At 47.3% G+C, this 26,134-nt stretch overlaps 1 pseudogene; it reads left to right on the plus strand.

Annotated features, from left to right (window-relative positions):
* Window positions 1-18,444, plus strand: part of LOC135531150 (histone-lysine N-methyltransferase KMT5B-like) — a 37,615-nt pseudogene extending 19,171 nt beyond the window's left edge.
* The last annotated feature ends 7,690 nt before the right edge of the window (window positions 18,445-26,134 follow it).

A 26,134-nucleotide genomic window follows, 5' to 3' on the forward strand; every position in this document is an offset into this window, starting at 1 on the left:
GCTTAGCAACCGCTTCATCGGACCACTTCCGTCACTGGTACTTCCTGTTTTGAACTGTCCTGTAGCTTAGCAACCGCTTCATCGGACCACTTCCGTCACTGGTACTTCCTGTTTTGAATTGTCCTGTAGCTTAGCAACCGCTTCATCGGACCACTTCCGTCACTGGTACTTCCTGTTTTGAATTGTCCTGTAGTTTAGCAACCGCTTTATCGGACCACTTCCGTTACTGGTACTTCCTGTTTTGAATTGTCCTGTAGCTTAGCAACCGCTTTATCGGACCACTTCCTTTACTGGTACTTCCTGTTTTGAATTGTCCTGTAGCTTAGCAACCGCTTCATCGGACCACTTCCGTCACTGGTACCTCCTGTTTTGAAATTTTCCTTGTAAGCAGGAATCAGAAGGATATCGTTATGGTCATATTTGGCCAAATGGTGGGTGAGGGAGAGCTTTGTATGTGTTTCTGTGTGGAGTGAAGGAGATCAAGACGCCTCTAGTTGCACAGGGGACATGTTGCAGCGTCACCTCGCCAAGTTGCAATTTATAAATGTGGTTGTGCATCAGCAGTTTCTCTCATATCATTCACTGACAGTCACTCAATTAGCCCTTGTCAGCAAAAAACAAATTATATTCGTAAGTTAGTCTAGCGGCTAGCTATCTAAACTTGTAGTAATCATGGTTGAATTACCGACCACTTTTGATTTTTAGTTTCTCTCTCACTCAAATATCATATTAAAAACTGCAAACATTTCTCTCCACCATGTGGAAAAGTATATAGATTTGAAGGAAATAAGCTGTAAAACTACATGTTTTTGACTCTGCTAAAATTGCTAAATCTTCTCTTCGCCCCATGGCAAAATGTGTAGAATGGCAGGAAATTCATTTTTTAATACATTTTTTTTCTCTGCTGTCCGGTGGGGGGCTAAAGTGATTTGCTCGCAAGGTGGGGGGGAAACAATTTCTCATAGGGGCCCCAAAATGCTAGGGCTGGCTTGGACTGAAAATATGGGTACGTAGGCACTTTGATCGGGCCCAGGGTGGAGACCATGTCTTCAGTATGACTGGATGATGTAATGAGATGGTGTGTGTGTGGTCTCTAACCGGGCCCACACCCATCTCTTCAGGGTGGAGACCATGTCTTCAGTATGACTGGATGATGGTGTGTGTGTGGTCTCTAACCGGGCCCACACCCATCTCTTCAGGGTGGAGACCATGTCTTCAGTATGACTGGATGATGGTGTGTGTGTGGTCTCTAACCGGGCCCACACCCATCTCTTCAGGGTGGAGACCATGTCTTCAGTATGACTGGATGATGGTGTGTGTGTGGTCTCTAACCGGGCCTTCATCCATTCCTCTTCCCACCCCAGGTGACAGCCCCTAGCTTCCAGTCTTCCCCACTCTGAGTGCTCCCTCAACTCAGAGACTCAATGCAACTGGACCAGGGGGCTTGTGGGCATGAAGTGGCTGGGCCAATCCAAGAGCATGGTGTTGAATGGCAGCAGGTACTCCACCAGTGAGCAGCAGCCCGTGAGCCAGAGCCAGACCCGCTCCCAGCAGCAGCTACACCCACAGAGGAGCTCTCTCCGACCAGGGACTGGCAGCAGGAGATGTAGCCGCCGTGAGTACTGGGACTGGAAATATATTCTATCATATGTGGGTCATATTCATAAGTGTACACCGTATCAAAACATTTTACAATGGGAAAACATTTTGCAGCAAAAAAACTTTCTTATTGGACACGTACAGGTAATCCTGTCCCATTTTCAGTCCGTTGGCTTCAGTTTGTTTCCTCGTGAATGACCCTGGGCCTAGTTCATTTAGGACACAACATTTTGAAACAGAGCCGTACGTAGGCCTACTGTGTACTTGATACTGTCCAATAACAGCACAGGTTTTTAGCTTTCTGTTGCAAAATGTTTCGCTATGGAATGACCCACTTATCCGAACCTTAACCAATAGTGGGGAAAATGCAACAAGATTCGCGTCTTGGGAGCAGTCCCCAACCTTTTTCCGTTCCCGGGAACACCAAATCACTGTCAAAAGCTCCACCATTCACGGAACCATTTTAACCTCTCTTGGGTAGGGGGCAGTATTTTCATGTCCGGATGAAAAGCGTGCCCAAAGTAAACAGCCTGTTACCCAGGCCCAGCAGCTAGGATACGCATATAATTGGTAGATTTGGATAAAAAAACTCTAAAGTTTCTAAAACTGTTAAAATGATGTCTGTGAGTAGAACAGAACTGATATGGCAGGTCGAAACCCTGAGGACAAAACATCCCCCCCCCCCACCCCAAAAAATATGTTCAACCAACCACTGATTTCAATTGCTGTCACTTTTATTATAAGGTGAAATCCTCGCAGATTGTTGACATCTAGTGGAAGCCCTAGGAACTGCTGCCTTTAGAAAGAGTTTCATGCTGGTTTTTGGAAAAAATGAGCCAGAAATGGTAGTTTTTCTAGGTGGCTCCCATTTTGGCTTTAGTGTTTCCAAGCGTGTGGAAGAGAGCGCGTTCTTTGGTATTTTTCTCCGGTAAAGACAATAACGATTCTCCGTCTTAATTTGTATTGTTAATAGACGTATTAGGGTACCTAAGGTTTGATTTATAAACGTTGTTTGACTTGTTTGGAAAAGTTTATTAGTAACGTTTGGGATTCATTTTGTATGCATTTTGATGGAGTGAAACTGGGTGGATTATTGACTGAAGCGCGCCAGCGAAACTGAGTTTTTATGCATATAAAGAAGGACATTATCGAACAAAAGGACCATTTGTGATGTATCTGGGACCTTTTGGAGTGCCAACAGAAGAAGATCTTCAAAGGTCACGCATTTATTATATCGCTATTTCTGATTTTCGTGGCGTACCTGCCTGGTTGAAATATGTTTTTCATGCTTTTGTACACTGGGAGCTGTCCTCAGATGGTGAGCTTTCGCCGTAAAGCCTTTTTGAAATCTGACACAGCGGCCGGATTAACAATAAGTTAAGCTTTATTTTGATGTATTACACTTGTGATTTTATGAAAGTTAAATATTTATAATTCTGTAGTTTGAATTTCGCCCCTCTGCAATTTCACCGGATGTTGGGATGCTACCGTCTCACCTGCCCATACAGAAGTTAACAACATATATTGGCGGGCAAATGTTGTCCATTTTTGCAGTGAAACAAATGAAAGGCTTATTATTATTATTATCATTATTATCATCATTATTATTATCATCATTATTATTATCATTAGTATTATTATCATCATTATTATAATAATGATAATAATAATGATCATCATTATTATTATTATCATTATTATTATTATTTTCATTCATTATTATCATTATTATTATTGTCATTTATTATTATCATTCATTATTATTATCATTATTGTTATTATAATTTATTATTATTATCATTATTATTATTCATTATTATCATTATTATTATCATCAGTTCGCATTGTGAAAAGTAATGTAACATTTCTTTATTATTTTATACTCCCAATTGTTATTCATTTTGTGGAAGAAAACATTTATAAATCAATAATAATTTGACGAACGTCCACGGTGGTCCACAATTTAAATTATTTATTTTTACAAAATGATTTTTTTTTATTGTTCTTTTTTAAATGAATTACAGTTGGGAGTATTAATCGTATTATAATCGATATTACATTACGCTTCACAATGCAAATAGTTAATCATAATATGACCGCCAAGACATGTTAAAATGGTTCTGAGTATGGTGTCCTCGAGCTTTTAAATATTGATTTGTGTGTTCCTCGGAATGGGACAGGTGGGGAACCGCTGGTCTTAGGGGTAACTTCACCGTACTCATTTACTCTCATGTTTTTCCCAGGGTTCAGTGCGGCCAGCCTGGAGGCGGAGCGACGCTGTATCCCGTCCTCTGGGATGACCGCCAAGGAACTGTGTGAGCACGATGACCTCACCACCAGCCTCATCCTCGACCCGTATCTGGGCTTCCAGACACACAAGATGAACACCAGGTCAGTCTGGGGCCTTAACCTTAACCTTAAACCTGACTCTGACCCTCATCCTCATCCAATACCTATGCTTCCTCTGCTAAACTCTAGACTGATTTTAAAGAGTGTGAGATTTTGGCAATTAAACTCATGGATATCATTTTTATGTCTGTGTGCAGTTTGAAGGTTGCTAGCTAGCGTTAGCTCAATGACTGGATGTCTATGGAGTTCTAGTCATTGTGCTAACACTAGTTAGCTACGGCTCCTGAAACAGCCTTCCACTTCCTTCCAGCTGCATGCAGAGACATAAACATGGTTGTCCATGAGTTCATCTGGGTAAGTTTCCCAAAATCTCACACTGTCCCTTTAAGATCAGAGTGACAGGTAAGTATCCAGCCACCGCATGTTCCTCCTCGTCTCTCCGCGGCGCGGCGGGCCTCGTCTCTCCGCAGCGCGGGGACATCATTATGTTAATGTGTTTTTTTAAGTAGAATGTGCGTTTTAAAAATTCCCCAGAATATCTCTGCATCATTTGTGTGGTGTTGCCAGGCAACCTGTCTATATCCCGAACTGTATTTACAAAGCATCTCAAAGTAGGAGTGCTGGTCTAGGATCAGGTTCCAGGTTTCTTATTCAATAGGATTTAAAAGGCCAAACTGATCCTAGATCAGCAGTCGGGGACACTTTGCGAATATGGACCCAGGTATAGAACTCTTCCTCCTCTCTCATCACTGAGCCAGGTCTAGACCTCCTCTCTCATCTCTGTCAGAGTGCTACTGTCTGGAAAAGCAGTACAGATATTGAATCAATTGCAGTTACTCACAATGAGCACTATAGAATGATCAGGAAATGTTTTTGTTTGTGAAATGTTGTGTCATTCACTTTATAGTCTTCCTTCTAGAACCTTTGCTAGATAATATGAATGGTATTTGGAAACCGGAATGTTTTGTTGTTATCGACGACACCTGTGATGTCGTGACAGGTTTCGACCAATCAAGGGAAGACAGGAAGAGCTGAAGGAGATTATCGAGCGGTTCAAGAAGCACGACAACCTGGAGAAGGCTTTCAGAGCACTCACCTCTGGAGACTGGTCCAGACACCACTTCCTACACAAGTCTAAAGCCCAGGAGAAGCTCTTCAAACAGCACGTGAGATTACAACACCACAGAGTCACACATGACACCCGATGCCAGGTCACATACAGGACTCTGGTGAAAAGTAGTGCACTATATCATTTGGGATGCACTCCCACAAGTAGCACGGTTCATAGTGAACCACACATCTCTTATTGATGTGGTGCTGGGCTGATGAATAGTCATTATGTAAGGCAACACATCTCTCTTATTGATGGGGGGCTGATGAATAGTCATTATGTAAGGCAACATATCTCTTATTGATGGGGGCTGATGAATAGTCATTATGTAAGGCAACATATCTCTCTTAGTGATGTGGTGCTGGGCTGATGAATAGTCATTATGTAAGGCAACACATCTCTCTTATTGATGGGGGGCTGATGAATAGTCATTATGTAAGGCAACACATCTCTTATTGATGTGGTGCTGGGCTGATGAATAGTCATTATGTAAGGCAACACATCTCTTAGTGATGTGGTGCTGGGCTGATGAATAGTCATTATGTAAGGCAACATATCTCTTAGTGATGTGGTGCTGGGCTGATGAATAGTCATTATGTAAGGCAACACATCTCTCTTATTGATGGGGGGCTGATGAATAGTCATTATGTAAGGCAACACATCTCTTATTGATGTGGTGCTGGGCTGATGAATAGTCATTATGTAAGGCAACACATCTCTCTTATTGATGGGGGGCTGATGAATAGTCATTATGTAAGGCAACACATCTCTCTTATTGATGTGGTGCTGGGCTGATGAATAGTCATTATGTAAGGCAACACATCTCTTATTGATGTGGTGCTGGGCTGATGAATAGTCATTATGTAAGGCAACACATCTCTCTTATTGATGGGGTGCTGGGCTGATGAATAGTCATTATGTAAGGCAACACATCTCTCTTATTGATGTGGTGCTGGGCTGATGAATAGTCATTATGTAAGGCAACACATCTCTCTTATTGATGGGGTGCTGGGCTGATGAATAGTCATTATGTAAGGCAACACATCTCTCTTATTGATGGGGGGCTGATGAATAGTCATTATGTAAGGCAACATCTCTCTTATTGATGTGGTGCTGGGCTGATGAATAGTCATTATGTAAGGTAACATCTCTCTTATTGATGTGGTGCTGGGCTGATGAATAGTCATTATGTAAGGTAACATATCTCTTAGTGATGTGGTGCTGGGCTGATGAATAGTCATTATGTAAGGTAACATCTCTCTTATTGATGTGGTGCCGGGCTGATGAATAGTCATTATGTAAGGCAACATCTCTCTTATTGATGTGGTGCTGGGCTGATGAATAGTCATTATGTAAGGCAACATCTCTCTTATTGATGTGGGGCTGATGAATAGTCATTATGTAAGGTAACATCTCTCTTATTGATGTGGTGCTGGGCTGATGAATAGTCATTATGTAAGGCAACATCTCTTATTGATGTGGTGCTGGGCTGATGAATAGTCATTATGTAAGGCTCCCGAGTAGCGCAGCAGGTTTAAGGCACTGAATCTCAGTGCTAGAGGCCTCACTACAGACCCTGGTTCGATTCCAGGCTGCATCACAACCGGCCGCGATTGGGAGTCCTAATGGGGCGGCTCACAATTGGCCCGCCGTCGTTCAGGTTAGGGGAGGGTTTGGTCCGGGCGTCGTTCAGGTTAGGGGAGGGTTTGGCCCGGTGTCGTTCAGGTTAGGGGAGGGTTTGGCCCGGCGTCGTTCAGGTTAGGGGAGGGTTTGGCCCGGGCTTCGTTCAGGTTAGGGGAGGGTTTGGCCCGGGCGTCGTTCAGGTTAGGGGAGGGTTTGGCCCGGGCGTCGTTCAGGTTAGGGGAGGGTTTGGCCCGGGCGTCGTTCAGGTTAGGGAGGGTTTGGCCCGGGCGTCGTTCAGGTTAGGGGAGGGTTTGGCCCGGGCGTCGTTCAGGTTAGGGGAGGGTTTGGCCCGGGCGTCGTTCAGGTTAGGGGAGGGTTTGGCCCGGGCGTCGTTCAGGTTGGGGAGGGTTTGGCCCGGGCGTCGTTCAGGTTAGGGAGGGTTTGGCCCGGGCGTCGTTCAGGTTAGGGAGGGTTTGGCCCGGGCGTCGTTCAGGTTAGGGAGGGTTTGGCCCGGGCGTCGTTCAGGTTAGGGAGGGTTTGGCCCGGGCGTCGTTCAGGTTAGGGGAGGGTTTGGCCCGGGCGTCGTTCAGGTTAGGGAGGGTTTGGCCCGGGCGTCGTTCAGGTTAGGGGAGGGTTTGGCCCGGGCGTCGTTCAGGTTAGGGGAGGGTTTGGCCCGGCAGTCGTTCAGGTTAGGGGAGGGTTTGGCCCGGCAGTCGTTCAGGTTAGGGAGGGTTTGGCCCGGGCGTCGTTCAGGTTAGGGAGGGTTTGGCCCGGGCGTCGTTCAGGTTAGGGAGGGTTTGGCCCGGGCGTCGTTCAGGTTAGGGAGGGTTTGGCCCGGCAGTCGTTCAGGTTAGGGAGGGTTTGGCCCGGGCGTCGTTCAGGTTAGGGGAGGGTTTGGCCCGGGCGTCGTTCAGGTTAGGGGAGGGTTTGGCCCGGCAGTCGTTCAGGTTAGGGGAGGGTTTGGCCCGGGCGTCGTTCAGGTTAGGGAGGGTTTGGCCCGGGCGTCGTTCAGGTTAGGGGAGGGTTTGGCCCGGCAGTCGTTCAGGTTAGGGGAGGGTTTGGCCCGGCAGTCGTTCAGGTTAGGGAGGGTTTGGCCCGGGCGTCGTTCAGGTTAGGGGAGGGTTTGGCCCCGGCCTAGGCCGTCATTGTAAAATAGGAATTTGTTCTTAACTGACTTGACTAGTTAAACCAAGGGTCAATAAATAATACTAAATGAAGTAGAGTCTGCACCAATCAACTGATCCAACAACATATCTTTTATTAGGTTGGTCATGCACAAGATCCAGTCCCTTCTTTTCCTTGTAACTTGTTAGTTTGTTTTCCATTTTGTTCCAGGTGTTTGTGTATCTGCGGATGTTTGCGGCTGACAGTGGGTTTGAGATTCTCCCGTGTAACCGCTACTCCTCGGAGCAGAACGGAGCCAAGATCGTGGCCACAAAGGAATGGTGAGGAACGCTGTTTTTTTTTCTTCTTCTTCACACTTCCTGTTGTTCTGACATCATCGTCGTCATTGAAATGGACCGACAGTCACACTTCCTGTTGTTCTGACATCATCGTCGTCATTGAAATGGACCGACCGCCACACTTCCTGTTGTTCTGACGTCGTCGTCGTTGAAATGGACCGACCGTCACACTTCCTGTTGTTCTGACATCATCGTCGTCGTTGAAATGGACCGACCGTCACACTTCCTGTTGTTCTGACATCATCGTCGTCGTTGAAATGGACCGACCGTCACACTTCCTGTTGTTCTGACATCATCGTCGTCATTGAAATGGACCGACCGTCACACTTCCTGTTGTTCTGACATCATCGTCGTCATTGAAATGGACCGACCGTCACACTTCCTGTTGTTCTGACATCGTCGTCGTTGAAATGGACCGACCGTCACACTTCCTGTTGTTCTGACGTCGTCGTCGTTGAAATGGACCGACCGTCACACTTCCTGTTGTTCTGACGTCGTCGTCGTTGAAATGGACCGACCGTCACACTTCCTGTTGTTCTGACGTCGTCGTCATTGAAATGGACCGACCGTCACACATCCTGTTGTTCTGACGTCGTCGTTGAAATGGACCGACCGTCACACTTCCTGTTGTTCTGACATCGTCGTCATTGAAATGGACCGACCGTCACACTTCCTGTTGTTCTGACGTCGCCGTCGTTGAAATGGACCGACCGCCACACTTCCTGTTGTTCTGACATCATCGTCGTCATTGAAATGGACCGACCGTCACACTTCCTGTTGTTCTGACATCGTCGTCATTGAAATGGACCGACCGTCACACTTCCTGTTGTTCTGACATCATCGTCGTCATTGAAATGGACCGACCGTCACACTTCCTGTTGTTCTGACATCGTCGTCATTGAAATGGACCGACCGTCACACTTCCTGTTGTTCTGACGTCGTCGTCGTTGAAATGGACCGACCTTCTTTCAAACCACTAAAATCACTTTGCTCTTTAGTCCTTGATTTTCTGTGTCGTATTGATCACGTCCCTTATTTGGATCGACATTTCTTTCTATCTTTTTCTCTTTCTCCTTTCTTTCTTTATTTCTTTCTTTCTTTCTTTCTTTATTCCTCTTTCTTTCTCTTTTTCTTTTTCTTTCTTTTTCTTTATTTCTCTTTCTTTCTCTCTTTCTGTTTCTTTCTTTCTCTCTTTTATTTCTCTTTCTTTCTCTTCCTTTCTTTCTCTCTTTCTCTTCCTTTATTTCTCTTCCTTTATTTCTCTTTCTTTCTTTCTCTTCCTTTCTTTCTCTTTCTTTCTTTCTCTTTCTTTCTTTCTCTTCCTTTATTTCTCTCTTTCTTTCTCTTGTACTTCAGGAAAAGGAACGATAAGATTGAGTACTTGGTGGGCTGCATCGCCGAGCTGTCGGAGAGCGAGGAGAACATGTTGCTGCGTCACGGGGAGAATGACTTCAGTGTCATGTACTCGACACGCAAGAACTGTGCTCAGCTGTGGCTGGGGCCTGCAGCCTTCATCAACCACGGTACGACAGTCTCCACTGCCAACACAGTACAGGTTGTCATTGGAAATACCAATGGGATCTTCATTCACTTACCTGTATAAATTACTACACCACATTTTAAATGAATCAAAATATAACAAGTAAACCAACTTACATGAAAAAAATACAGCCAGCACTCCCAAATAGAGTTTACCGATAGATGTATTCTGGGTAGTTACAATGAACAGATTTATGCTGGACAGTTACAATGGATGTTTGGGTCCGTCTCCAACACGGAAACAAATAATAGGTGTTTAATATCAGACCCTGGTCCAAAGTAGTGCACTAAATAAGTACCAGGGTGCCGTTTGGGGCGTGACCCTTTGTCAAGTGTTCCAGAAGAACAATTGAAGTTATGCTGCAGTCTCTCTCTGTGAGGAAACTGGGATCCTAATCTTCTGTGTTGCTTTGTTTTTTCAGATTGCCGGCCAAACTGCAAGGTGAGTGTGACGAAGCCCAGGGCTCAATACAATAGGCTGCTACCCTTGGTGAGAGTGACTAAGCCCAGGGCTCAATACAATAGGCTGCTACCCTTGGTGAGAGTGATGAAGCCCCAGGGCTCAATACAATAGGCTGGTACCCTTGGTGAGAGTGATTTAAGCCCCCAGGGCTCAATACAATAGGCTGCTACCCTTGGTGAGTGTGACGAAGCCCCAGGGCTCAATACAATAGGCTGCTACCCTTGGTGAGAGTGATGAAGCCCCCAGGGCTCAATACAATAGGCTGCAACCCTTGGTGAGAGTGAAGCCCCCAGGGCTCAATACAATAGGCTGCTACCCTTGGTGAGTGTGACGAAGCCCAGGGCTCAATACAATAGGCTGCTACCCTTGGTGAGTGTGACGAAGCCCAGGGCTCAATACAATAGGCTGCTACCCTTGGTGAGAGTGACTAAGCCCAGGGCTCAATACAATAGGCTGCTACCCTTGGTGAGTGTGACGAAGCCCCCAGGGCTCAATACAATAGGCTGCTACCCTTGGTGAGAGTGATGAAGCCCCCAGGGCTCAATACAATAGGCTGCAACCCTTGGTGAGAGTGAAGCCCCCAGGGCTCAATACAATAGGCTGCTACCCTTGGTGAGAGTGACGAAGCCCCCAGGGCTCAATACAATAGGCTGCTACCCTTGGTGAGTGTGACGAAGCCCAGGGCTCAATACAATAGGCTGCTACCCTTGGTGAGTGTGACGAAGCCCAGGGCTCAATACAATAGGCTGCTACCCTTGGTGTGGAATGAGGTTAACACAATACACTTGGTGTATTGATTAAGATGGCAGAAACAGGGTGGTTCACACACATACAATAAAATATATTATTATTTTTAATTTGTAATTTTTTCTTTCTTGGTGACAACAAAAGATTGGTAAAACATTAAAGATGTGACTGAAAATGTTCACTTCATTAAAAGTTTTTAATTATTTTCCTTTGCTTGAATTGTTCCCTTCAGTTTTTGTTTTCTGCTACCCACCTGTGATTAAAGGTGACCTCAGGGTCCATATTTATAAAGTGTGGATTTTAGGATCATGTCCTTCTCCTCCATATTATCGTATTCATCAAATTGTATTTTGTCATATGCTCCGAATACAACCGTTTCCCAGCGCCGTTAAATGCACCGTTACCCAGCGCCGTTAAATGCACCGTTACCCAGCGCCGTTAAATGCACCGGTACCCAGCGCCGTTAAATGCACCGTTACCCAGCGCCGTTAAATGCACCGTTACCCAGCGCCGTTAAATGCCCCGTTACCCAGCGCCGTTAAATGCACCTTTACCCAGCGCCGTTAAGTGCACCGTTACCCAGCGCCGTTAAATGCACCGGTACCCAGCGCCAACCTTAGCGTTAAATGCTTAATTATAAGCCCTGAACCAACAATGCAGTTTTAACAAAATAAACTAAAGAAAAAATAACAATAACAAGGCTATACACATGGGTACCAATTCAGTGTGCGGAGGGTACAGGTTAGTCAAGGTCATTTGTACATGTAGGTAGGGGTAAAGTGACTATATATAGATAATAAACAGTAACATCAGTGTAGGTAGGGGTAAAGTGACTATATATAGATAATAAACAGTAACATCAGTGTAGGTAGGGGTAAAGTGACTATATATAGATAATAAACAGTAACATCAGTGTAGGTAGGGGTAAAGTGACTATATATAGATAATAAACAGTAACATCAGTGTAGGTAGGGGTAAAGTGACTATATATAGATAATAAACAGTAACATCAGTGTAGGTAGGGGTAAAGTGACTATATATAGATAATAAACAGTAACATCAGTGTAGGTAGGGGTAAAGTGACTATATATAGATAATAAACAGACAGTAACATCAGTGTAGGTAGGGGTAAAGTGACTATGTATAGATAATAAACAGTAACATCAGTGTAGGTAGGGGTAAAGTGACTATATATAGATAATAAACAGACAGTAACATCAGTGTAGGTAGGGGTAAAGTGACTATATATAGATAATAAACAGACAGTAACATCAGTGTAGGTAGGGGTAAAGTGACTATATATAGATAATAAACAGTAACAGCAGTCATCTAAAAGGCTAAACTGATCCTAGATCAGCACATATTCTCAGACTTGTTGTAAATTCCGATTCTGGTCTCTAACCGTTTTAGTTGTGTGTCTAGATGGCTGATGGTGTTAAATGAATCTCTAACCATTTTAGTTGTGTGTCTAGATGGCCGATGGTGTTAAATGAATCTCTAACCGTTTTAGTTGTGTGTCTAGATGGCTGATGGTGTTAAATTAATCTCTAACCGTTTTAGTTGTGTGTCTAGATGGCTGATGGTGTTAAATGAATCTCTAACCGTTTTAGTTGTGTGTCTAGATGGCTGATGGTGTTAAATGAATCTCTAACCGTTTTAGTTGTGTGTCTAGACGGCTGATGGTGTTAAATGAATCTCTAACCGTTTTAGTTGTGTGTCTAGATGGCTGATGGTGTTAAATGAATCTCTAACCGTTTTAGTTGTGTGTCTAGATGGCTGATGGTGTTAAATGAATCTCTAACCGTTTTAGTTGTGTGTCTAGATGGCTGATGGTGTTAAATGAGTCTCTAACCGTTTTAGTTGTGTATCAAGATGGCTGAAGGTGTTAAATTAATCTCTAACAATTTTAGTTGTGTGTCTAGATGGCTGATGGTGTTAAATGAATCTCTAACCGTTTTAGTTGTGTCTCGATGGCTGATGGTGTTAAATGAATCTCTAACCGTTTTAGTTGTGTGTCTAGATGGCTGATGGTGTTAAATGAATCTCTAACCGTTTTAGTTGTGTGTCTAGATGGCTGATGATGATAAATGAGTGTCTAACCGTTTTAGTTGTGTGTCTAGATGGCTGAAGGTGTTAAATGAGTATCTAACCGTTTTAGTTGTGTGTCTGGATGGCTGATGGTGTTAAATGAGTGTCTTGGTGTGTTCCAGTTTGTGTCGACGGGCGTGACACGGCCTGTGTCAAGGTGCTAAGGGACATCGAACCGGGAGAGGAGATCTCCTGTTACTACGGCGACGGATTCTTCGGGGAGAACAACGAATATTGTGAATGCTACACGTGTGAACGGTACGTATGGTCTTGACGTCCATTTTCAACAAAAATCTGTTGGTTTTCCTTCTCTCCTTTTTTTTTTTGTACATCATTTGAGGTGATGCGACTTAATGGCACAATTAAATCCCCCCAAAAAACATACACTTTTTTTAATAAGCAGTGTTTATTCATATGGCTGGAGGAATATGAAAACAAGGTGTTACCCAAGGCACATGTTGTGAACTTTACTGGTCCGTTGTTTGTTGTTGTTGTTCAGACGTCTCACTGGCGCGTTCAAATCCAAAGCTGGGCTCCCGGCGGAGGCTCCGGTGATCAACAGCACGTACGGGTTACGGGAGACGGACAAGCGCCTGAACCGGCTGAAGAAGATGGAGGCAGGAGAGGGCAGCAGGAGCTCCGACAGCCACTCTGTGGGCTCCCACACCGACGTAGACTCTCAGGACATACCAAACACACACACGTGTAAGAACAGCTTGAAACCAGGGTTGAAATTAGGGCTGAGGTTTGGGGTTCATTCAGTTTGTGGTTTTCGGTGGATCTCCTCCCCTGCTTGTATTGTTAGAATTCTCTATGCTTAATATGGGGATTTTTTTTTTTTTTTTTTTAAATGTCTAAAACGAATTTTAACAGTTAATTCAAGAATGACGTTTAAATTGAATTTAGAAATGATCTGATGTTTAGTTTCCCACTCTTCTCTCCCCCCTCAGCTGGAAGGAAAAAGACTTCCTCCAATATGAAGTTCAGCAGAACCAGAACTCAAAGCAGACCGTCTCTTTCCAGAGCACTAACCTCTACCTCACCTTCTAAACCAAGTCACAGAAACACTGGCAGGATACCAAAGAGACTCCGATCCAAACCCGCCAGGCCTTCGCTCTCCAAGGTCCGGTTGCGCAGTAGATGCAGCAGGGGCAGAGGTTCGGAGCCCAAAGCGGCTGCGGCGTTGGTGGCCCGAGGGGAGGTGCTGGGTACCACCGGGCCCGGTCGCCTGGGTCTCCGGGAGCCGAGGACGTTGTCGCTGTGTAAGGCGGGCGTGTCTGTGAAGAAGGAGAAGGATGCACAGGGACCAGTCCAGACAGCACTGGGCCAGCGGGGGTGTCTGACCCGCCATGCGGCCAAGGAGAACAACACCCCGGCAGTCTGCGAGGGCAGCCAGAGCCAGCCTTGCACTTACAGGACTCGCAGGTCCACCAGGACCCTGGTAAAGGTCCAGGACGCCGGGTCAGCTGGGGTTAAACTGGAGCCTGGGGGCCTGGAGGGCCACGGCACCGTCCCTGGAGGGTTGGAGATTAAAACGGAGCCTGCTGACCTGGAGCAGTACCTGGGTCACGGGTTGGGCTCGGAGCTGGGCGGAGGTCTGGGTGCTGGCTACTCGAGCAGAGGGGTCTGTACCAGACGCAGCCAGCTCACCCAGCTCCGGCCCGAACGGACGATAAAGCGCGAGGACTCGTCGTACGGCGAGCTGTTCCCGCCGGTAGCGGTGGCCCCGGTGGCTTCCTCCCAACATCCCCATCACCACCACAGTACTGCTGACACGGCAGACTGCGACAAGATGCTGCTGGGCCTCTCTGTCCCAGAGCGCCACTGGGACTACAATGGGAGCGAGGCCCTCCGGAGGGAGCGGGGGGAGGACAGGGGGAGCGAGCCCCTCCGGAGGGAGGACAGGGACAGGGACAAGGGGAGGGAGCGGGGGGAGGACAGGGGGAGCGAGCCCCTCCGGAGGGAGGACAGGGACAAGGGGAGGGAGCGGGGGGAGGACAGGGACAAGGGGAGGGAGCGGGGGGAGGACAGGGACAAGGGGAGCGAGCCCCTCCGGAGGGAGCGGGGGGAGGACAGGGGGAGTGAGCCCCTCCGGAGGGAGCGGGGGGAGGACAGGAACAGGAACAATGGGAGGGAGCCCCTCCGGAGGGAGCGGGGGGAGGACAGGAACAGGAACAAGGGGAGGGAGAAAGGGCGTCGGCATAAAGGGAAGGGAGGTTACCGGAGCCACAGGGGGACAGGGGGCAGAGCAAAGAGAAGAAGAAACAGAGGATCACACGCTACGACGCCCAGCTGATCCTGGAGAACAGCGGAGGGATCCCCAAACTGACGCTCCGCCGGCGCAGAGACAGCAGCAGCAGCAAGACCAACGAGCCCAGCGAGCCAATCAGCACGCAGCAGCAGGCTAGCAGCACCACCACCACGCCGCAGCCTTCCGCCCAACCCCCGGTCAACTCCTCTTCGTCATCTTCCTCCTCGTCAACGTCCAAGATCAGCATTATGTTCAGGAAGGACCCGTCTCAGGACAGGGAGAAGGGCAGTTCCTGCAGCTCCTACCACGTGTCCAAGCTGAACGGGTTTGGGCCTCCCGGGCTCCACAGCACCAGCAGCTCCACCAAGCTGAAGATCCAGCTGAAGAGGGAGGATGACGGACGGGCCCAGACGCACACCGACAACAGGGGGACACGGAGGGCTGCGGTCTGGGTGGTGGGGCCTTCAGCCTGGAAGCCAGGAATGGTGGGAGCCACGGGGGGCACAGGATACGAAACATTGTGGTAGATGAGTCTTCGTCTGATGATGATGAGGAAGAGGAGGAGGATGACGACGATGACTACTTTGACGATGAGTTTGAGGACGATTTCATTCCACTCCCGCCGGCGAAACGGTTGCGTCTCATTGTGGGGAAAGACTCAATAGACATCGATATCTCATCCCGGAGGAGAGAGGACCAGTCTCTGAGGCTCAACGCCTGATAAGCTCTCTGAATGGAGTTCATATCTGCGTCCCAAATGGCAAACCGTTCCCTATGCAGTGCACTACTTTGTATGTGGTAAATAGCAGGACACTAGGTAGGGAATAGGGTGCCATTTTGGGACACAGTCCATCACTCCACCTTTACATGTACAGAAGACACTTGACTCACTAATCAACTGTTGTGTTGATGATGTTTAAAGAAGTACAGTCATTTAAAAAAAAAAAAACTTCAAAAGTTGCAACAAAAAAAACAAAGCAAATCAGAAGGAAGATGTTTGTATAAATGAAAAGTGAATGCACTTCTGTCATGATTAATATTCATAATGATCATGAATATTGTCGAAGGTGTACAGATATTATGGTGACTATCCTCTGTCCCGTAGACAGACTTATTGAACTTTTTATTTTAGATTTTGTCTCACAGTACGCAATTCTAAATTCTGTTGGCAAACCAGACTTTTTTTGTTTTGTTTTATTTTTAATTTAGTTTTTTGTAAAAACCCATATTATATGGGGATATGGGTCCAGTAACGTTCTGATCGGGATCAATCCGTTCAGTTGTCGTAATGATGACAGGTTTCTATCAACTCATGAATGAACTCAGTCCCACCAACACACTAGAATCATAGTGGGTTCTATCAGCTGCTCATCAGGGTTGAGCTCGATTCCAATTCCGGAAACAAACAGGAATTCCGAATTGGAATTGGAATCTGTTTGCTTCCTTGTCTGAATTGAAATGGAATTGAGTCCAACCCTGCTCCTCCTGTCCTCCTGGCTGTGTTTTTGTTATTCTCTAAGAGAACGTTGACCCTGGCTGTGTTTAAAGCTCACACAGTACTGTTTACAGAATGATGGGTAATGGGTCATTGACAAGCCAACAAATGGACCAATATTTTGGTGATTTTTAAGCTTCATTTCTGATTTCTGGAGCCTCTGATTGGTTTTTGACTAGATCGTATACAGCTACGGACAGAATGAACTTCCTAGCAGGTTAGGAGAATTAGGTTAAGGTTAGGAAAAGGGTTGGAGTTAGCTGAAATGCTAATATTCTACCCGACACCAACGTGCAACGTTTAATTTTTTACCGTTGTTGAATACCAGGGGTGTCAAACTCATTCCATGGAGGGCCAAAGTGTCTGCTGTTTTTGTTGGTTGTTCCTTTTAAGACCTCGACAACCAGGTGAGGGGAGTTCCTTACTAATTGGTGACCTTGAGTCATCAATCGAGAACAAGTGGAGGAGCGAAAACCTGCATACACTTTAGCCCTCCGTAGAACACATGCTGTATACCGTCTAGCCACGAGGGGTGGTTTAACGTTTTAAACACTAATCAGTTAAATAAATACATGGCGTGTACGCTGTGTGCTGTTTTTAAACGCGTCATCAGGAAGTAACACGAAGAAGACCAGGAGTCGTGTTACAGAAACACTGAATCATGTTCTGGAAAACGAGTTCAAACTCACTAGAGTATTTAGTTGTTGTTTTTCTTAGATCCAAATCATACATAATGAACACATGAGAACTTCATAGAATATTATCCCCAACGAAATAGTCATTTTCACAAACAGTATTAGGTGCCTTACAAACAACTCTTGGGGTATCTGTTGAAGGCCTAGTTAAAATAAATGATTATCAGAAGGTGAAGAACTGCAGGTTGTCCCTCGGTAACTGTAACTACGGGAACACTTTCTCTCTCTCCCCCCACCCCCAAGTCTTTCTGTATAGTCTTTCTATTTGAGTTATTTTAGGGCTGGTTTCCCAGACACATTCAGACGAGCCTCGAACTACCAAGCTATTTCAATAGAGATTCTCCATCGACCGTGTTTTTTTAGTCTTTAATTGTTGTCTGGGAAACCAGTCTTTTTAAGTGTGGAAGTACTGAACTGCCAAATTTAATCAAGGGATCAACTGAGATGAATGTTAACTCCACTTTCTGTTGTCCTGTACTGTTCATATCACCAGCAAGCAGCGAATCACAGTGATAAACAAGGGTTGTGTTCATCTCGGCACAAAAAGGGGGGGGGGGGTGGTGCTTCCTAGACTTGTCCAATAGGAAATTGTCACTTTTTTTTTCTTCTGTTGCAAAACATTTTGTGTTGTGTGCCCTAATGAACACAACCCTGGCTATACGTGTACCTCCCTCTGTATGGGCGTCAGTCACTCTCCATTCTGTACTGTTCCGGGTGTACTGTGTGATCTTATGTTCAATAGCCAGCTGTCGACATTTCTGATTTGATGAAATTCAATAACAACAACAACAAACAAAACAAAAGAAAGAAAGAAATGTGAATCGTTTGCAGACATTTTTTAGTGTTGCGTGGGTTAGTGGGGGAAAAACACTTAAAAACAGACCTTTAAACCGGAGCAGTGCTTTTATGTCCAGTATGTAAAAAAATATCACGTGAACACACCCTGTACTTATTTAACAGTTTTGGAATACTTGAAAACATAAAGTTTCTTTGTGAGAATAAACAATTTTTCTGTGGTTAATGTCTTGCTTCCAAACATGTTAGAATAAGGAATTATTCAACTCATTTTTTTATATATTTTTTTTATCTGAAATGTTTCCAATACTTTAAGCCTACTGAGCGTGGAGCCTGGGTCTCGTATTCACTAGGAACCAAACGGCAGGGCTCTACCAAAATTTGTCCAATAAGAAATGTTTTTCCCCTATGATGTACACTAATGAATACTACCCCAAGTGAATGCACTTCCCAGCCAATCAATATATATGATCAAACTACCAGGGAGAATGAACACAATAAAGTAGGATTGTAGAAGTGGACCGTCTAAGTTGTACGGAGTACCTCTGGCATTCATGATAGAGGTCTTTTTGAAAGTGCTTTTTTTTTTGTGTGTGTGTGTCTTGGGACTAATGTATTTTTCACTAGGCTCTGTTGCCTGGATACAGCGGTTAAGCAGGAAGTTGTTTTCTATGTAGTGAGTGGGGATGTTTGTCTGGTTTGACCTATTCCATAACAACAGCCCCTGGCAGGTTTTGTATCAACTAAAAACAGGCCGAGCACCACCTCCTGGAACTGACCATGTCTTAGCTGCAACTCAGCCGAGCTTAGTTTAATACAATGACTGTGGTAGCCTAGCCTAGCTTAGTTTAATACAATAACTGTGGTAGGCTAGCCGAGCATAGTTTAATACAATGACTGTGGTAGCCTAGCCTAGCTTCGTTTAATACAATGACTGTGATAGCCTAGCCTAGCTTAGTTTAATACAATGACTGTGGTAGCCTAGCCTAGCTTAGTTTAATACAATGAATGTGGTAGCCTAGCCTAGCTTAGTTTAATACAATGACTGTGGTAGCCTAGCCTAGCTTAGTTTAATACACTGACTGTGGTAGCCTAGCTTAGTTCAATACACTGACTGTGATATGTGGTAGCCTAGCTTAGTTTAATACAATGACTGTGATAGCCTAGCTTAGTTTAATACAATGACTGTGGTAGCCTAGCTTAGTTGAATACACTGACTGTGGTAGCCTAGCTTAGTTGAATACACTGACTGTGGTAGCCTAGCTTAGTTGAATACACTGACTGTGGTAGCCTAGCTTAGTTCAATACACTGACTGTGGTAGCCTAGCTTAGTTCAATACACTGACTGTGATATGTGGTAGCCTAGCTTAGTTTAATACAATGACTGTGATAGCCTAGCTTAGTTTAATACAATGACTGTGGTAGCCTAGCTTAGTTTAATACAATGACTGTGGTAGCCTAGCTTAGGTTAATACACTGACTGTGATAGCCTAGCCTAGTTCAATACACTGACTGTGATATGTGGTAGCCTAGCTTAGTTCAATACACTGACTGTGATATGTGGTAGCCTAGCTTAGTTTAATACACTGACTGTGAGTCACTCTGGATAAGAACTACTAAATGACTAAAATGTTCCTGGAACAGAGAACATCTTAATCTGAAACTGCCAAACAACTGGACCTGTCAATCAGTCTGCCATGTTGATCCTGTATTTATAATGATCAGGCTGTGACAGACAGCTGAAAGACAATGGACGTGTCAGTCCAAAGAAAGAAAGAGGGAGGTTTCATTCCAGAACGGTGAGGATTCAGGAGGAAAGGACAACCCCAACCAGCAGAGGGAGCCGTCTCTGTCTTTACCACACAGGTTGCATCCTCCTATAATGAACCTGTGTAACAGAAGGGAGGGGGGGATTTCAGCTTCAAGACTTTTCAATAATCTGATGCATGTTTTCACTTATGATGGAACTTAGTTGACCTACTGATTGCCCTTAGTTGACCTACTGATTGACCTTAGTTGACCTACTGATTGAACTTAGTTGACCTACTGATTGACCTTAGTTGACCTACTGATTGACCTTAGTTGACCTACTGATTGACCTTAGTTGACCTACTGATTGACCTTAGTTGACCTACTGATTGACCTTAGTTGACCTACTGATTGACCTTAGTTGACCTACTGATTGACCTTAATTGATTGTGTGTGTGTGTTGTGACCATTGAGATTTGCTGTTCTTAATTGTGTGAACATTCTTACCCACCCTCCTCAGACTGGAGCATCTCCTGGCAGTTCACACCCTCTTTATAAATCTGGGGATCACTGCTAGCACTCCATCCCCTCTGTTAGGCCTCCATCCCCTCTGTTAGGCCTCCATCCCCTCTGTTAGGCCTCTAGACCCTCTGTTAGGCCTCTAGACCCTCTGTTAGGCCTCCATCCCTTCTGTTAGACCTCTAGACCCTCTGTTAGGCCTCTAGACCCTCTGTTAGGCCTCTAGACCCTCTGTTAGGCCTCTAGACCCTCTGTTAGGCCTCTAGACCCTCTGTTAGGCCTCTATACTCTCTGTTAGGCCTCTATACTCTCTGTTAGGGCTCTAGACCCTCTGTTAGGCCTCTAGACCCTCTGTTAGGCCTCTAGACCCTCTGTTAGGCCTCTAGACCCTCTGTTAGGCCTCTAGACCCTCTGGTAGGCCTCTATACTCTCTGTTAGGTCTCTAGACCCTCTGTTAGGGCTCCATCCCCTCTGTTAGGCCTCCATCCCCTCTGTTAGACCTCTATACCCTCTGTTAGGCCTCTATACCATCTGTTAGGCCTCCATACCCTCTGTTAGGCCTCTATACCATCTGTTAGGCCTCCATACCCTCTGTTAGGCCTCTAGACCCTCTGTTAGGCCTCTAGACCCTCTGTTAGGCCTCTAGACCCTCTGTTAGGCCTCTAGACCCTCTGTTAGGCCTCTAGACCCTCTGTTAGGCCTCTAGACCCTCTGTTAGGCCTCTAGACCCTCTGTTAGGCCTCCATCCCCTCTGTTAGGCCTCTATACTCTCTGTTAGGGCTCTAGACCCTCTGTTAGGCCTCTAGACCCTCTGTTAGGCCTCTAGACCCTCTGTTAGGCCTCTAGACCCTCTGTTAGGCCTCTAGACCCTCTGTTAGGCCTCTAGACCCTCTGGTAGGCCTCTAGACTCTCTGTTAGGGCTCCATCCCCTCTGTTAGGCCTCCATCCCCTCTGTTAGACCTCTATACCCTCTGTTAGGCCTCTATACCATCTGTTAGGCCTCTAGACCCTCTGTTAGGCCTCTAGACCCTCTGTTAGGGCTCTAGACCCTCTGTTAGGCCTCCATCCCCTCTGTTAGGCCTCCATCCCCTCTGTTAGGCCTCCATCCCCTCTGTTAGGCCTCTAGACCCTCTGTTAGGCCTCTAGACCCTATGTTAGGTCTCTGTACCCTCTGTTAGGCCTCTGTACCCTCTGTTAGGCCTCTATACTCTCTGTTAGGTCTCTAGACCCTCTGTTAGGCCTCCATACCCTCTGTTAGGCCTCCATACCCTCTGTTAGGCCTCCATACCCTCTGTTAGGCCTCCATACCCTCTGTTAGGCCTCTAGACCCTCTGTTAGGCCTCTAGACCCTCTGTTAGGGCTCTAGACCCTCTGTTAGGGCTCTAGACCCTCTGTTAGGCCTCCATCCCCTCTGTTAGGCCTCCATCCCCTCTGTTAGGCCTCTAGACCCTCTGTTAGGCCTCTAGACCCTATGTTAGTCCTCTAGACCCTATGTTAGGTCTCTGTACCCTCTGTTAGGCCTCTGTACCCTCTGTTAGGCCTCTGTACCCTCTGTTAGGCCTCCGTCCCTCTGTTAGGCCTCCGTCCCCTCTGTTAGGCCTCTAGACCCTCTGTTAGGCCTCTAGGCCCTCTGTTAGGCCTCTAGACCCTCTGTTAGGCCTCTAGGCCCTCTGTTAGGCCTCTAGGCCCTCTGTTAGGCCTCTAGGCCCTCTGTTAGGCCTCTAGACCCTCTGTTAGGCCTCTAGACCCTCTGTTAGGCCTCTAGACCCTCTGTTAGGCCTCTAGGCCCTCTGTTAGGCCTCTAGACCCTCTGTTAGGCCTCTACGCCCTCTGTTAGGCCTCCATCCCCTCTGTTAGGCCTCCATCCCCTCTGTTAGGGCTCAATCCCCTCTGTTAGGGCTCCATCCCCTCTGTTAGGGCTCCATCCCCTCTGTTAGGCCTCCATCCCCTCTGTTAGGCCTCCATCCCCTCTGTTAGGCCTCTAGACCCTCTGTTAGGCCTCTAGACCCTCTGTTAGGCCTCTAGACCCTCTGTTAGGCCTCTAGGCCCTCTGTTAGGCCTCTAGGCCCTCTGTTAGGCCTCTAGACCCTCTGTTAGGCCTCTAGACCCTCTGTTAGGCCTCTAGACCCTCTGTTAGGCCTCTAGGCCCTCTGTTAGGCCTCCATCCCCTCTGTTAGGCCTCCATCCCCTCTGTTAGGCCTCTAGACCCTCTGTTAGGCCTCTAGGCCCTCTGTTAGGCCTCCATCCCCTCTGTTAGGGCTCTAGACCCTCTGTTAGGCCTCCATCCCCTCTGTTAGGCCTCCATCCCCTCTGTTAGGCCTCTGTACCCTCTGTTAGGCCTTTTTATCCTCTGTTAGGCCTTTTATCCTCTGTTAGGCCTCTATACCCTCTGTTAGGCCTCTAGACCCTCTGTTAGGCCTCCATCCCCTCTGTTAGACCTCTAGACCCTCTGTTAGGCCTCTAGACCCTCTGTTAGGCCTCTAGACCCTCTGTTAGGCCTCTAGACCCTCTGTTAGGCCTCTAGACCCTCTGTTAGGCCTCTAGACCCTCTGTTAGGCCTCTAGACCCTCTGTTAGGCCTCTAGACCCTCTGTTAGGCCTCTAGACCCTCTGTTAGGCCTCTATACTCTCTGTAAGATCTCTAGACCCTCTGTTAGGGCTCCATCCCCTCTGTTAGGCCTCTATACTCTCTGTTAGGTCTCTAGACCCTCTGTTAGGGCTCCATCCCCTCTGTTAGGCCTCCATCCCCTCTGTTAGGCCTCTATACCCTCTGTTAGGCCTCTATACCCTCTGTTAGGCCTTTTTATCCTCTGTTAGGCCTCTAGACCCTCTGTTAGGCCTCTAGACCCTCTGTTAGGCCTCTAGACCCTCTGTTAGGCCTCCATCCCCTCTGTTAGGCCTCTAGACCCTCTGTTAGGCCTCCATCCCCTCTGTTAGGCCTCTAGACCCTCTGTTAGGCCTCTATACCCTCTGTTAGGCCTCTATACCCTCTGTTAGGCCTCTAGACCCTCTGTTAGGCCTCTAGACCCTCTGTTAGGCCTCTAGACCCTCTGTTAGGCTTCTAGACCCTCTGTTAGGCCTCCATCCCCTCTGTTAGGCCTCTAGACCCTCTGTTAGGGCTCCATCCCCTCTGTTAGGCCTCTAGACCCTCTGTTAGGCCTTTATACCCTCTGTTAGGCCTCTATACCCTCTGTTAGGCCTCTATACCCTTGTTAGGCCTCTGTACCCTCTGTTAGGCCTTTTTACCCTCTGTTAGGCCTCTAGACCCTCTGTTAGGCCTCTAGACCCTCTGTTAGGCCTCCATCCCCTCTGTTAGGCCTCCATCCCCTCTGTTAGGCCTCTAGACCCTCTGTTAGGCCTCTAGACCCTCTGTTAGGGCTCTAGACCCTCTGTTAGTGCTCAATCCCCTCTGTTAGGCCTCCATCCCCTCTGTTAGGCCTCTATACCTTCTCTTAGGCCTCTATACCCTCTGTTAGGCCTCTAGACCCTCTGTTAGGCCTCCATCCCCTCTGTTAGGCCTCTATACCCTCTGTTAGGCCTCCATCCCCTCTGTTAGGCCTCCAGACCTTCTGTTAGGCCTCTAGACCCTCTGTTAGGCCTCTAGACCCCTGTTAGGCCTATGAACCCTCTGTTAGGCCTCTGTACCCTCTGTTAGGCCTTTTTATCCTCTGTTAGGCCTCTATACCCTCTGTTAGGCCTCTAGACCCTCTGTTAGGCCTCCATCCCCTCTGTTAGACCTCTAGACCCTCTGTTAGGCCTCTAGACCCTCTGTTAGGCCTCTAGACCCTCTGTTAGGCCTCTAGACCCTCTGTTAGGCCTCTAGACCCTCTGTTAGGCCTCTAGACCCTCTGTTAGGCCTCCATCCCCTCTGTTAGGCCTCTATACTCTCTGTTAGAGCTCTAGACCCTCTGTTAGGCCTCTAGACCCTCTGTTAGGCCTCTAGACCCTCTGTTAGGCCTCTAGACCCTCTGTTAGGCCTCTAGACCCTCTGTTAGGCCTCTAGACCCTCTGTTAGGCCTCTAGACCCTCTGTTAGGCCTCTAGACCCTCTGTTAGGCCTCTATACTCTCTGTTAGGTCTCTAGACCCTCTGTTAGGGCTCCATCCCCTCTGTTAGGACTCCATCCCCTCTGTTAGGCCTCTATACCCTCTGTTAGGCCTCTATACCCTCTGTTAGGCCTTTTTATCCTCTGTTAGGCCTCTAGACCCTCTGTTAGGCCTCTAGACCCTCTGTTAGGCCTCCATCCCCTCTGTTAGGCCTCCATCCCCTCTGTTAGGCCTCCATCCCCTCTGTTAGGCCTCTAGACCCTCTGTTAGGCCTCCATCCCCTCTGTTAGGCCTCTATACTCTCTGTTAGGCCTCTATACTCTCTGTTAGGCCTCTAGACCCTCTGTTAGGCCTCTAGACCCTCTGTTAGGCCTCTAGACCCTCTGTTAGGCCTCTATACTCTCTGTTAGGCCTCTATACTCTCTGTTAGGGCTCTAGACCCTCTGTTAGGGCTCCATCCCCTCTGTTAGGCCTCTAGACCCTCTGTTAGGCCTCTATACCCTCTGTTAGGCCTCTATACCCTCTGTTAGGCCTCTATACCCTCTGTTAGGCCTCTAGACCCTCTGTTAGGCCTCTAGACCCTCTGTTAGGCCTCTAGACCCTCTGTTAGGGCTCCATCCCCTCTGTTAGGCCTCCATCCCCTCTGTTAGGCCTCTATACCCTCTGTTAGGCCTCTATACCCTCTGTTAGGCCTTTTTATCCTCTGTTAGGCCTCTAGACCCTCTGTTAGGCCTCTAGACCCTCTGTTAGGCCTCTGGACCCTCTGTTAGGCCTCTGGACCCTCTGTTAGGCCTCTAGACCCTCTGTTAGGCCTCTAGACCCTCTGTTAGGCCTCTAGACCCTCTGTTAGGCCTCTAGACCCTCTGTTAGGCCTCTAGGCCCTCTGTTAGGCCTCCATCCCCTCTGTTAGGCCTCTATACCCTCTGTTAGGCCTTTTTATCCTCTGTTAGGCCTCTAGACCCTCTGTTAGGCCTCTAGACCCTCTGTTAGGTCTCTAGACCCTCTGTTAGGCCTCTGTACCCTCTGTTAGGCCTCTGTACCCTCTGTTAGGCCTCTAGACCCTCTGTTAGGCCTCTAGACCCTCTGTTAGGCCTCTAGACCCCTGTTAGGCCTCTAGACCCTCTGTTAGGCCTCTAGACCCTCTGTTAGGCCTCTAGACCCTCTGTTAGGCCTCTAGACCCTCTGTTAGGCCTCTAGACCCTCTGTTAGGGCTCTAGACCCTCTGTTAGGCCTCCATCCCCTCTGTTAGGCCTCCATCCCCTATGTTAGTCCTCTATACCCTATGTTAGGCCTCTGTACCCTCTGTTAGGCTTCTGTACCCTCTGTTAGGCTTCTGTACCCTCTGTTAGGCCTCTGTACCCTCTGTTAGGCCTCTGTACCCTCTGTTAGGCCTCTGTACCCTCTGTTAGGCCTCTGTACCCTCTGTTAGGCCTCTGACCCTCTGTTAGGCCTCTAGACCCTCTGTTAGGCCTCTAGACCCTCTGTTAGGCCTCTGGACCCTCTGTTAGGCCTCTGGACCCTCTGTTAGGCCTCTGGACCCTCTGTTAGGCCTCTGGACCCTCTGTTAGGCCTCTAGACTCTCTGTTAGGCCTCTAGACCCTCTG

Source organism: Oncorhynchus masou, unplaced genomic scaffold (genome assembly GCF_036934945.1).
Source record: "Oncorhynchus masou masou isolate Uvic2021 unplaced genomic scaffold, UVic_Omas_1.1 unplaced_scaffold_1532, whole genome shotgun sequence".
NCBI lineage: Eukaryota > Metazoa > Chordata > Actinopteri > Salmoniformes > Salmonidae > Oncorhynchus > Oncorhynchus masou.